Below are 12,857 nucleotides of genomic sequence, written 5' to 3' on the forward strand. Positions count from 1 at the left end.
CCTGGGGCAGCAGCACGCCTGGAGCGGAGCCTGTTGTGGCACCAGGTGCCGTCTGCATCTTTCCGAGCCCGTCGCAGGGCTGAGCTGAGCCCGAGCTGGTGGCAGGGCGGCAGACGTGGTCCCCGCGGGCGGCTGACGCTGGAGTTCCCTGCTCGAGGCTGCTTCCACCATGTGCCGCCGGCCACAGCCAGCACCAGGAGAGCGGCCTGGCGGTCACCTCGTCACAAGGGCAAGCAGGAGGATGGGGCACTGCCGGTGCATTTGTGCAGGCACAAACTCAGCCGAATCCCCCGGCTGCTTCCCCTCTCCGCAGCTCCCAGCTCAGCCCCACCTGGGTACGTTAGGGGAGATGCCGGCACGCTGGGCAGGCCCTTCTGCCGGAGCCACGCGGCAGGGGACGGCGCAGACTGGGACCGAGCGCAGCTGGGGCCGGGGCCGTATCTTGGCACTGCCGCTCCGAAGTGGGGCCTTATTGACGGCACTGCTTCCCTGATTTAAACTCCACAAAGTGTGACAATCAAAATTAAAGATTTCTCCAGAAAGCCGGCCTGGGGGGAAATCACTGGCGAGGCCGCCGGAGATTTCCCAGCGGTGACTTTTAAATTAAAGGGGGGAAAAAAAATGTCTTTAATTTGGTGGCGTCGTTGGGATGCAGCTCACTGGGCACGTTATTATCCAGCTCAGCAAATGCTCCTGGAATTCGCTCGCTCTCCAAATTACCAATTTATCTGCGAGGCGGTTTTTCCCCACGTTTCTAACGGGGCTTGGCTGAAGGCAGAGGCTGCGACGATGACCTGGTTCCGGCACAAGGAGCCGCGCGCAGTTGCACGTGGGTTACACGTGTGCGCGTGCCCAGCCGTGCCGGGCAGCCTGGCTCAGCACCTCCTGACGGCCTAAGGACAGATCGGGCATGACGACGGAGGAGACGTGCTGGCAGGCGGGAGGGAGGGGCTGGCTGCACCTGGACAAGCAGCTCAGGCCCGACCCCCGGGCCCCGCGTGCGCTCACCACACATGCATGCACACTGTCTGCATGCAGGCTGCTGCAGGAACCATCTCCGTGGCGGGGGGCAGGGGGGGCAACCCCTCCACACTCACAGGGTTGGGGCGACAAGCAGCCCTTGCACACACATTCAGAGGCACAAGTGAACACGCTCACCTGGCTGCCCCGACCTGCGTTCACCAAGCAGCTGGGAGAGCCGGTGCAGCCCGTGTGGGGACCCTGGGGCGGTCGGGAAGCAGGGGAGCGCTGCCCCCGGCTGCTGGAACAGCTCCTCGGGGCTGGGGGCTGCGGACATAAGGTACAGCAACCTTGGGGCTGCTCTTCCTTGCTCGTGGCAGCCTCTCAGCCAAGCCTGGCATCCGGACAAGAGGCTGCCTTTGCCCCTGCAGCAAAGCGCGTCTCCATCGGGGCAGGCCCCTCACTCTGTGCCCCAGAGCCCCGGCGCTTTCCCTCTCCACCCCCCGCGAGTGCAGGAACTGCCCAATGTTGCAGGACGGCTTCTCCCTGCTGCTTAGCACCACAAATTGAAATGGCTCACCCCGCCGCATGTCGCAGCCTTGCTGAGGGCTGCGCGTGTCTAATTGCCGGCAGATTACCTGCGAAACGCCCGATAGAGCTGCTCGCTCCTAACAAGGCGCCGGAAAGCAGCCCCCGGCCCCCGCTTGGACGTTGCTCTGCTGCTGCACGGCTGCGCTTGGCTTTTCCGACAGCAAGACCGTGGCACGGGTGCAAGGCCCAGCCTGGGCAGCATGTCGGCTCCCTCGCCCCTGCAGGCACCAGGCACAGCATGGGCACAGGTGGGGCAGGGACACTTGCTGATTTAATCAGCTGGGCGGCTGAAATGCAGCTGTCCATGCACAGCCAGTGGAGGAGTGAGGCCCCTCAGTCCTCCTACTCCCCAGCCCCAGATGGGGATGCAATACGGGCGCTTCAGCCCCCTGCCCCGCTCCCCACTGCCCAAGGGGCCTGCAGACGGCTGGGGACCTCTCTGCCCATTATTCTTTCCCTGCAATGGGGGCAGAGGGGAGACCACCCTGCCAACACCACCTCTGCCCCTCCTGGCACCGTGCAGGGGCCCCTCAGGCTGCAGGGCGAGCTAGAGCCACTCAGCGCTGCTCTATGTGCCTCTGTCTGTGCCGGGCAGCACGCACACGTGCTGGTGGGTCGGCATCAAACGTTGCAGGAGGGTCGTCTCTCCAGCCCGCTTGAACCTGGGGGTCACTGAATTAGCCACGGCCTGTTCTTGCCCTGCAGCCCCGGTGCAAGGCAGGCGGCACGGCCAGACGCAGGAAAGCCCAGGCGGTGGCAGGACCAGCCCTCCCCGGCTGCAGCCTCACGGGCCCGGGCACGTGCCACGCGGCTGGGCCCTCTCCCCAAAGGAGCCGGGAGCTGACACCATCCTTTTTCCTCCCCCCACCCCTTTTAAGACGAAGCAATGAAATTATTTTTCTACTTGAGCAGTTTTCAATTTAGATTAAGAAAAATCTGTGCTCGGCTGGCGCCGCCGCAGTAAATCACGGGCCCGCGGCACTCGGCGCCTGACAGCCCGATCGCTTATCGGATGCAAACCTTTTCTCAAGCTGACAGGCTCCGGGGTGACATTGAGCGAGGGCAAAGGCAGGCGCCGCCCGGGGCAGACGAGCGGGGCGGGGTGGGAGGCGCGGTGCAAGCAGCTGCGCTGGCCTCAGCTCCCTCCGCGCCGTCCCCAGAGGCTCGCCTCAGATGACCCACCCTGCCATCCGGTCTCCGGGCCTCAGGCCAGGATCAGGCCCCTGTTCTCCTTGGAGGCTGCCAGGGGTTTGCGCGCGCGGGGAAGGTCCGTGCTGCCCCTTGCACCCGAGGCGCAGGGCACGGCCAGGCCAACCCCTGGCAGAGTCGGGAGTGGAGGCCAGAGCCCTGGTGCTGCCAGGCCCTGCCGCCTGGACCGGGTCAGGATGCAGCAGCCTATTGCAGCTCCGGGCGGTCTCCCCCGCCAGCCAACGCCACGCCACGCCACGCCACGCACCGAGCACAGCTGGGCAGAGACCAGAGAGCGGCGTCCTGAGCTCCAGGCCCTGCCGGCATCTGCCCCGGTGAGCGGGGGCTGGGTCACAGCCGGGGCAGCGCGGGGGCGTCTGACAGCTCTGCGAGCGGCGCTGTCAGCGCTAAACCACGCTCATCCATTTAACCTCAGGGGAAAACACACATTGGCGCCAGCTCCCATGCATCAGATGGTGGCCCCGGGCACGCCGGGAGCTGCCGCGCCTGATGGATGGGCTACATGGGCCGCACCTGACCTGTGCTTGTATGTTATCTGCGGTGCCGCAGGAGGCTTTTCATCATGCCGACAGCCGCGGCATCGTGCACCTGCCAAGGGCCGCACCAGGCAGCCGTCCCGGGCCCTGGGCAGGCGCTGGCTGCAGGGCCCAGGCAGCTGGGGGCAGCCGGGTCCCTGGACGGGGGGGGAGAAGAGGGGTGAGCAGCCCCCCAGCGCAGGTCCCGTCTGTGTCCTGCCCGCACCAGCCCCCGGGCAGCAAGGGCAGCACTTGGCGCTTCTCCAGCACGGGGCAACACTGCCCCCAGCCCCCGCCTGGCCTTGGCCCCCGGCCCCGACCCAGGTCCCTTTGCTCTCCAGATTGCCCCGCTGCTTGCCCCGTGCAATCCCTGGCCAGGCCTGCTGGATCGTGCCTGGTCCTCAGAGACGCGGAGCCCGTTCCCTTCACCGCTGATGTGTGGTGGCTCCGCAGGAGCCCACCGCACCGGCCCTCCTGGTCCCACGTGCCCCTCACCTCGGGTCAGGGCAGCACTAAAGTCCACCCCGGCTCGCAGCCAGCGAGCCTCCGGCCTGACCTTCCAGACGGCCCTGATCCTGCAGCTGGTGCTCTGCTGCACGGGGACCCTGCCACTGCCCCCGTGCCCCGGATCCCAGCTGCGGTCTTGAGCCGCCTTCCTTCGAGGACAACGTCACGCGTGCGCTGGTGACAGGCTGCCGGGGCGGCTGCGGTCACCTCCCGCCTACGCGCCAGCGCTCCCCCTCCCCGCCATCGCTGGAGGCTCCAGGAGCGCAGGCCGGGAAATAAATGAGTCTGTTTATGAAGCCCATAATGTAGCCAGCAAAACAAGTCACTCCGTGCCGCTGCCGTAATGGGACGTTATTTATGGCGTTTCCCTCCTGGCGCCGGAGAGATGATGAGCCAGGACGGGCCTTGGTCGCTGGGAAGTGGCGCGGAGGCACTGCGGGACTCGCCGGCAGAGTCCAGGCTGCTGTGCTCCTGCCCGTCCATGCGCCAGTCCGGAGCTGCCGCGTCGTCTCGGGCACGGAGCACCGGCAAGGCCGACTCGCAACGCCACTGCCTCTGCCACTGCCACTGCCGGAAAGCTCACGCCACCCTTGGAAGGCGCAGGGAAAGGCCCAGTGCCCTCGCGGTCGGACATGCTGGGACCTCGTTCAGAGCCACTGCAAAGGCCACGCTGCAATCGCACCCCTTCGGCCCTCGCCCGGCCAGGGACAGGCAGCTGTGTCCACAGGTGACATTTTGGCGTCGTGGGTGCGGGCTGACAGTGACAGAGAGGTGCGGAGCTGGGCAGCCCGGCGCCCTGGTGACAGATGAGAGCTGCCACGCACCGACACAAAGCCATTTGGCGTGGGGAAATGATAGATGCTAACACTCATTTTAAACACCGGCAACCGAATTCCTTCAGACAGTCGCGGCGCTCGGAATTTAGGGCACAGCTGCTGGGTTCAGATAAGGTGTGAAATCAGCCCGGCGTCCGGGGTGTTACTTAATAATGAGCCTCGGGTGATGGATGTGGCTGTCTCAAGGATATAACCTCCGCATTTGGAGCCTTTCACTTCTCCAGCCATCAATCCCAGGTGCAGGGAGGGGGTGGGCAGGAGCCGGCCGCCCATGGCGGGGGTGACAGCTTGTTCTGTCCTTGTGCTCCCAGGCAGGCGCCTTGCACCCGGGCCCGGTGGCTGGGGGGGCCTGTGGGCCATGTGCCCGGCGCAGACGATGCCCGGCGTGCACCCGCAGCCCCAGCTTGCCCCTTGTGTCCTCCTCTCCCTGGCTCCTCGGCCCCTTCCATCAGTGGCCACACTCAAGTCTGGACACCCTTTGCCTGGGACGGTCACAAACTAGACCCCAACCTCCTCCTTCCTTGGACTGGGGTGCTGGTGTCCGGGACCAGCAGCTGTTTATTCATTTGTCAAGAGCCACGTCCACGAGCCCAGGCCAGCGCCCTGACCGACGACAGGTACAACAAGCACAGCCACCCGCTCGCAAGCCCTTGTCTGAAACAAGGCTGAGGTCTAGCCAGGGAACAGCGCGACTCACTGGGATTTCTTCTCGCACCTCGTCGCGCTCCTCTGCTCAGGGTCCATCGCTCTCCGAGGAGGAGGGCTGCGCTGCCCGAGGCGCGCCGAGGGCCTGCTGGAAAGCCTGTGGGCTCAGCGAGAGGCTGGCATCACCTGCCCCCACAAGAGGGCAAAAGAGGCCTCGAGGAGCGGGGGGAGGGGGGGGGACAGGGGCTCTGTCCCCTTGTCTGTGTTTGGCAGCACTGAGGTGCACCCGGGTCCCTTGCACAGGCATCTCCTGCCCTTGTGTGCTGCTCACAGGCAAACCAAACCAGCAGAGCAAATATGCAGCTGCAGGCACTGATGTGCACATGCCCGTGCACCCCCACCCCAGCCTGCTCCGGGAAGGAGCGGCATCCCTGGGGCCCCCACCCCACGCTTGTCCTGGACACCGAGACCCTGTGCTAGCGGAGCAGACGCCGAGTTCGGCCCCGCACACGTGTCAGGAGCTGCACCAGGCCCGGCTTTGGCCGGATGCTTCAAACTCTGGAGCAAAGAGGGGCTGGGAGATGCGGCCGGGAGGGACGGAGCCCATCTGGTCCCAACGGCGCCAGCTGCTTTGCCCTCGCTTGAACAGGGACCCAGCGCAATTCGCTGCGCACGTCTGGCTTCGCCTTCGTTATCCACCGGCTGCAACGGGGTTGGTGCAAGAGTCGGGAGCCGCATCAGCCACGGTCTCCCGTTGCTAGGCAACGGGCCCAGGTGAGCTCTTGAACTTCATCCGGAGAGCCGTGAGGCACGGGGCAAGGGATGGAGCCAGTGGCGCCGGCGCCCGGTGCGTGGTGCTGCTGGCACCGTTCGCCTCGCCAAGCGACCCCCGTAACACCAGTGCCCCGCACCCGGACCCCCGCCACGCTCTGGAGGTCCAGGCCCCTCTGTCCACCTCTCCCCCTGTCCCGCGTGACAAGGACAGGCCAGGTGGGAGGTCCAGTTCTGCTCGCTGGAGGATCTAGCCACGGTGGCCTGCCCAGCACCCAGGAGCCCAGCCGGGACATTCACGCGTCACGACCTGCAGCGGTGGGAGCAGGGCCCGTGAACGGGAAGCCCCCCCAGCCCCGCTGACACGGCAGCCCCCGCCTGCTCCACTCGTGGCTGGTGTGGACAAGGGCAAGCCTCACCCTTGCAGCCCGGCACAGGTCCGAGACCCCCGGCGTGGCTGCAAGGAGCTGCGGGCTGCAAAGCTCCCAGGGCACGGGTCTGGGGGCTTGTCTCGCGGAGGAGCCGTGGGGGAGGCAGGAGCCCACGACCCTGTCTCGGGGTGACGGGGCTGTAAGAGGATCCTTGGCAAAGGCAGGAGTCAGGGAAACCGCCGAGGGCACACAGCCGGCCCCTTGGATCCCAGCGGATCCCCGCCAGACATTTGGGATCCATCCAGCAGCCCTCGTTCTCTCCCCGCATGAAATTTCTGTGCTTGCAAGGAGGAACACCTGTAAGGGGGCGCAGCTGGAGGAGAGCTTCCCAGCGCGGCGGCTGCAGGGGTGGCAGCGGTCACCGCTCCTCATTATTGTGCAAATTGCTGGAAATGCAAATCCGGCACCGCACCTGGGGACAAGTGCATTAATAACATTACTCCTGATTAAGGTCACCGGGCTGCACCTCCACTTGTTCACCCGCGCCGGGCTCCCATTCATCTTCTGAACTGAATCGTGGGGTTGCATCTTTTTCTCCTGTCTATCCGTGACTGGGGAGCCCTCGGGAGATATTTCGTGGGGGTGTTTCAAGAGGCTCCTGCCATCGTGGCACGGGCTCCGTCCCCCCGAAGGCTCTGGCGCGGAGGAGCTCGCAGCCAGAGGAGCGGCAGGGGTCCGGCGCACGCTGCGGGAGGCCAAGGAAAGCACGAGGCTTTGAGTTCCCCATAGCCAGGGGCTTTCCCGGCACTCAAACCTCTGTCTGGGCCCCTGCAGGACCCCACAGCCCGGCTCTGTCCTGCCCTGGGGTGCGACGCTGCAGCCGGGGCTGAAGCGGCCTGCCCACCTGCCCCCCTGCCGCCGGCTGCACCCCGGGGTCTCCAGGCTGCAGCTCTCCCCGGCAGGATGCGGCCAGGGCCTGGCCCGGAGGCGCCGGGCACCGCTGCGGCCTGCGCCACGGCCTGCGCCACCCCCACCCCCATCCCCATCCCCGCGGCCGCGGCCGGGGGGGCTGCCAAAGGGAGGTGGGAGAGGAGCGGGGGCCTGACGAGCGGCGCAGCAATCAGTGGGTGACCTCAATTAGCCTGTTGCCGGCGCAGCCCAATTACAGTGTCAATCATCCGGAGGCGGGAGGGGGACGAGCGCGCCGGGCGCAGCTCTGCCAGGAGAGCGGGGGGTTCTCGGGAGCATCTTTGCAGGGCGGGGGAGACCCACAGACCGGCGCTGGGGTAGGAGCAAAGCCTGCCCCGGTCCCATCCCGCTCCTGCCCCAGCCCCCCGTCACCCTGCCAGGAAGAGACCCCCGGCCTGGGCTGCCTCGTGGGCATCCAGCAGGGCAGGAGCGAGAGCCGGGGTGTCTGCAGACCCATCCTTTCCCAGGGGCAAACACAGGCACACGCGTGTGAACACGCCACGGGCCATGTACACGGCGCAGGGTGGGCCAGAGCCCTGCTGGGGTGTCGGGGAGCCACACAGGAGCTGTTGTTTGTCACGGATGCCGCCCCCCCGCCCTGCCGGCTCGTTACAGAGGCGATGCTTAATTTAGGCAAAGCATTTAAAGGCACTCATTAGAACAGCATTAATATTCATGGGTTTTATGCCGAGGCCTGCGGTACGGTCACGGTTCCCTGTCTCCCGTGCTGGGCAGGGGTGCCACTGGCTAGAGCCGAAAACAGGCCATTGGGCCACGCGGCGCCATGCAGCAGCGCTAACGAGCACCCTGCAGAATTAATAACCCTTCCCACACCGCCCATGTGTGCCCCCCCCCCTTTGGGCTGCACGTCAAACGGGGGCGCAGGCGCGGGCTGGGCAGTGCCAGCACGGTGCTTGGCAAGGGGCCGGAGCCCGGCACTGGGGGCACAGCGTCGGGCCGTGCTGGGCCGGGGCAAGCCCAGAGACAGCCGGGCTCCAGGTAAGCGGAGGGGAAGGAGGTGCTTCCCAAGCCTGCAGGTCAGCCCAAAGCCCCGGGGGCAGAAAGCTGAGACCCAGAGGGAGAGGGAGGCAGGGTGCGGGGGGTGCTGCCCCCAGAGCCCCCCAGCCCCCCTCCTACCTGGTCCCCTGCTGCTCCGGGCCCCTCTCTGCTCCGGCGGGAGGAGCTGGGACTCGGGCAAGTGTGAGCCAGGGGCATCCAGGGCCTGCCCCAGATGCCCCCCTCCCCCTCAGCAGCTCCAGCCTGGGGCGGGGAGCAGCTCCGTTTCCCCCCACACCCTGAGCCCGGCCCAGCTCCCAAGGGCTGTGCCCCCAGGTGCTGTGAGGAGAGCACAGGGCCCGGAAGCAGATGTTGCAGGCAGGGAAACTGAGGCACAGAGCGATGGCGGGAGATGCCCAGTGCACCGGGCTCCCAGTCAGAGGCGCGAGGGGTCTGCAGGGGATTGGGACCCTGGTGGGTTTGGAGCCGATGCTCCCCCGTGCCCGCTGGGCAGGAGCCGCGGGTGCTGCAGGGAGGGTGGCGGGCGGCTCCGTGCTGCTCCGGCGCCAGCCCGGGCCGACCCCGCTCCCCCGACCTCGCGCGGCTGCCGAGTTCACATCCATTTTCCTTCCCCTCATTTGTCTGTAAACCATGAAGAAAAATCACCGCCGTCTGCCCGCATCAGGCCACCGCCGTGATGTATGGCTGTAATAAAAACCCCATTTTGGGAGGCCGCCTCCCTGCACCGCCACGCGCGGCAGCCCCGCGGGCCCCGGGCGGTGCGGGGAGCGCGGTGCCGAGGCAGGGAGCTGGGGGGCCGCGTAGCCCCCAACTGCCCCCGGGAAGCGAGGAGGAACGGCCGCGACGTGTGCGAGGACACGCTCCGGCCGCCTTGCCCCGGCGTCCTCCGGGCGCTATTGATAGGGGCCATCAGGGTTATTGAGCGGCAGCCGCAGCCAGGCGTCAGGCAGCTGCGCCATTCACCCCCGAGGAGCTGCAGCTCACGGAGCAGGGCTCCCCTGGGAGAGAGGGGGGCAGGCCAGGGCTCCCCCCCGGCGCTCCATCCCAGGCGCGCTCGCTGCCCCCCGGCAGGGACGGCTCCAGGCCCCGCACCAGCCCCACGCCTCCCGTGGTCGCACGCCGTGGCAGTGCCATGATGAAGTGGCTGGTGCTGCTCTCCCCCTCCTCGTTTCCATTTGCCGGGAGTCGCTCCGTGGTTCAGGCGGCGCAGATCAGAGCAGCCCCGCACGCTTCCCGCTCGCTGCATTAGCGGCCGCGGCGCTGCCCCGGGGGATGCTGCGGCCCCCCGCCCCATCCCACTCGCCCCAGGGCTTTCATCTCCCGCACAGAGGAGGTGGTAGAAGTGGAGAGGAATAATAACTCGGTGCTTCTGCAGGGCTGCATCTCAATCCAGGGATCTGCCCCAGAGCCAGCCCTCTCCCAGCCAAGTCCTGCCCAGACAGAGCTGGGGGCTGCCCCAGGGCATAGTGCCCGTCTGGGGCTGGCAGAGGCTTGCTTGGGGCAGTGGGAGACCCACGCGTGCAGGGCGGTGGTGCATGGAGACGGGGGCAGCAACCTCTGGCGCACAGTCCCCAGCCCGAGCTGGCCCCGGCCCCTCTGCGCCCGCTGTTCAGCCCTGCCCTGGCCCAGGTGGAGTTGGCTGGGCCCCGCAGCTCCTTGTCCCGGGTGTGCGGCTCCAAGCCCACCTCTCTCCTGCTGGGACACAGGTCATCGGTGTGTGGGGCCAGCCGGCAGATTTAGCAGGGGACGGTCCTGCTCCCGTGCACTGCCCCGTTGACCCAGAGGCCCGCAAGCAGCCCCGGGGGCTGGGGGAATCTCCTGGACATGAGCGTGGGAACATGTAATGGAGGGAGAAAAGAGAGAGCACCTGGGGCACCGCCCCCCCAGCATCTCCATGCCCCTCGGCATCCAGACCTGACCCCAGCCCAGGCCCCTCGGGTGGGTGAGTCAGGGCCCGCGGTGCCGGCGCATCCCCTGGAGTTGCCGGTCCCCCTTGCTGCCCGCCTGCCGCCCCAGGTGAGGCGGGTGCTGGGATCGGTGGTGCAACAGCCTCACCTGCTGGCAGAGAGAAGTGTCCGCTGCCCAGGACCCTCCCCGTGCAATCCCGCCAGGCCGTGGCCCCGTGGGGCAGCCCCTGGTCCCCCAAGCAGGGCAGGTGCTGCCCCTCTCTCGTCGCCTGGGGCTGAGGCAGGCGTTGGAGATCAGAGACGGGAGCTGGCGGAAAGCCTGACGGCCCCAGCCCTGAGCACCTGCGTCCCAGTGGAGGGTGGGCACCCGCATCCTTGAGAAACACCCAAGACACCCCAGCCCATCCCTGCCACCCCAGCCCAGCTCCATCCACCCTGCCCTGTCCACCCCCCAAGGGGCTCCCTGCAAGGCCCCACCCTAGCCCGGGCCAGGACGCCAGCCCTCCTCTTCCCCAGTGTGTCAGTGCTGGGGGCGGTCATGGGCACAGACCACATCTCCGGGCCCTGGGCGCAGCGGTTTCCCCTGGCGCCTTTGGTGCAGGAACCGCACTGCATTGCCCCATGGCAAAGGGATCAGTTGCACCATCAGGAACCACCAATAGCCTCCGCTCAGGCCCCACGGTTCCTGCTTTGGGACCGGGGATGTGGCCCCAGCCCCGCCACATAGCACCGGGGAGCTGTGGGCACCAGCATGTGCCCAGTGCCGGGGTCTGAAGGCCTCTTCCACCCGCCACCCCTGGGACCCCGTGCTCCGGGCAGGGCAAGTGATACCCACTTCTCTCCACCCAGGGCTGGGGCTAATGCGGAGACAAGATACCCAGGGGAAACTGCAAAGAAGGGTCTTTATTATTGGAGGAAGGAGCTGCTATTGTGTCAGGGGTGGTGTGGGAAGCAGACCCTCGGTGCTGGGGGCCACATGCCTCAGCAGTGCCTGGAGCCACAGGATGGGTCCATGGAGGGTCAGGAACACACAGGCCCCACTGTCCCACGGCCCGGCTCCCCCACGGGGCTGCCCTGAGGCGGGAGGGAAAGTTGGTCAGAGCTCAGCCCAGCCCAGCACCCTATGGCACCCACCCCAAAGGGCCCCAGCCCAGGGGTGGTGCAGAGACCCCCACAGCCCGGCCCCATTTCCATCCACCGGGATGGGCTGCCCGGGCACAGTGGGCCAGGAGCAAGGATCTGCCTGCAACACCGGGCGCTTTCCCCACCGCCTCTTGTGTCAGGTCCCCATGCCCCGCGGCAAAGGGGACAGTTGCCCTAGCAGGGAGCCACTAACAGCCCCGGGACGGTCCGGGAGCTCCTGGCCCGGGGAGGAGTGATGCGGGGCTCCTGCCAGCAGGCAGGACAGAGCCCGAGGTGCACCGAGATGCTGAGGCTCAGCGCATCCCCTGCCAGCAGGGAGAAGGGCATCCCACAGCCCGGCCTGATGTCCACGGGGCTCCTGTGCCCTGGGCCCAGCTGCCCCTGGTCCTGGGAGCAGAGGGCAGGACTGCCCTGGGCTGGATCCATGCAGGGCTCACAGAGGTGGAGACCCAAGTCGCACTGGTCCCCTGGTGCCAGTGTCCCCTGGGATTGCCGGTCCTCCGTGCTCCCCAGAGGCAGGGATACCCGCAGCCCTGAGCAATAGGCGCAGCGACTCCCGCGACACCCCAGTCCAGCACAGTCCCCCCGCGAGGCCCTGGCTAAGGTTGGGATGGCAGCCCTCCTCCTCCCCTATGGCAGCTGCTGGGGGCTCTCACGGGCACAGGCCACGTGTGCCCGGGCCCAGGGTGCAGCCCACTTCCCCAGCGCCTGGCCTCGGGGAACCGCGCTGCGGTGAACAGTTGCTCCATCAGAAACCGCCAACGGCCTCGCTTGGGCCCCGGTGGTTCCTGCTTGAGGGGCAGGGATGTGGCCCCAGCCCCACCGGGGACCCCCTGCCCCAGACAGGGCAAGCGATGCGCCCTTCTCTCTGCCCAGGCGTGGGGCCGCTGCTGGAGATGCAGGGACAAGAGACCCAGGGGGAAGCTGCAGAGCAGGGCCGTTATTGCGTGGAGAAAGGAGCTGCTACTGGGGGTGCGGGAAGCAGACCCCCAGTGCTGGGGTCATGGTGCCCATCAGTGCCTGGAGCCACAGGACGGGTCTGCGGAGGGTCTGGGCCCTGTATGTCCCGCTGTCCCATGGCCCGGCTCCCATGCGGGGTCACTCCTAGAGCTGTGCTGAGCGGGGAGGGAAGTCAGGGACTGGGGAGCTCAGCCCAGCCCAGCGCCCACAAAGACCCCCGCAGCACGGGCCCATCTCCATGCCCTGGCACTTCTGCCCCCGAGGACGGTCCTCATCCTGGGCACCGCTGCACGCAGGCCCCAGCACCCTGGGTGCAAGGGGTCCGCGCAGACATGGCTGCAGCCCACAAGCCCCAACCGTGTTGGGGGGGCAGTGCGGGGCCTCTTTCCCTGCCCCACGACGGGGACAGTCCCCTGGGACCAGCACCAGGGTCTGCTGGAGCTAGAGGGGCCCTGG

This window comes from Crocodylus porosus, unplaced genomic scaffold, assembly GCF_001723895.1.
Source record: "Crocodylus porosus isolate Cpor-Errol unplaced genomic scaffold, CroPor_comp1, whole genome shotgun sequence".
Classification (NCBI taxonomy): Eukaryota; Metazoa; Chordata; order Crocodylia; family Crocodylidae; genus Crocodylus; species Crocodylus porosus.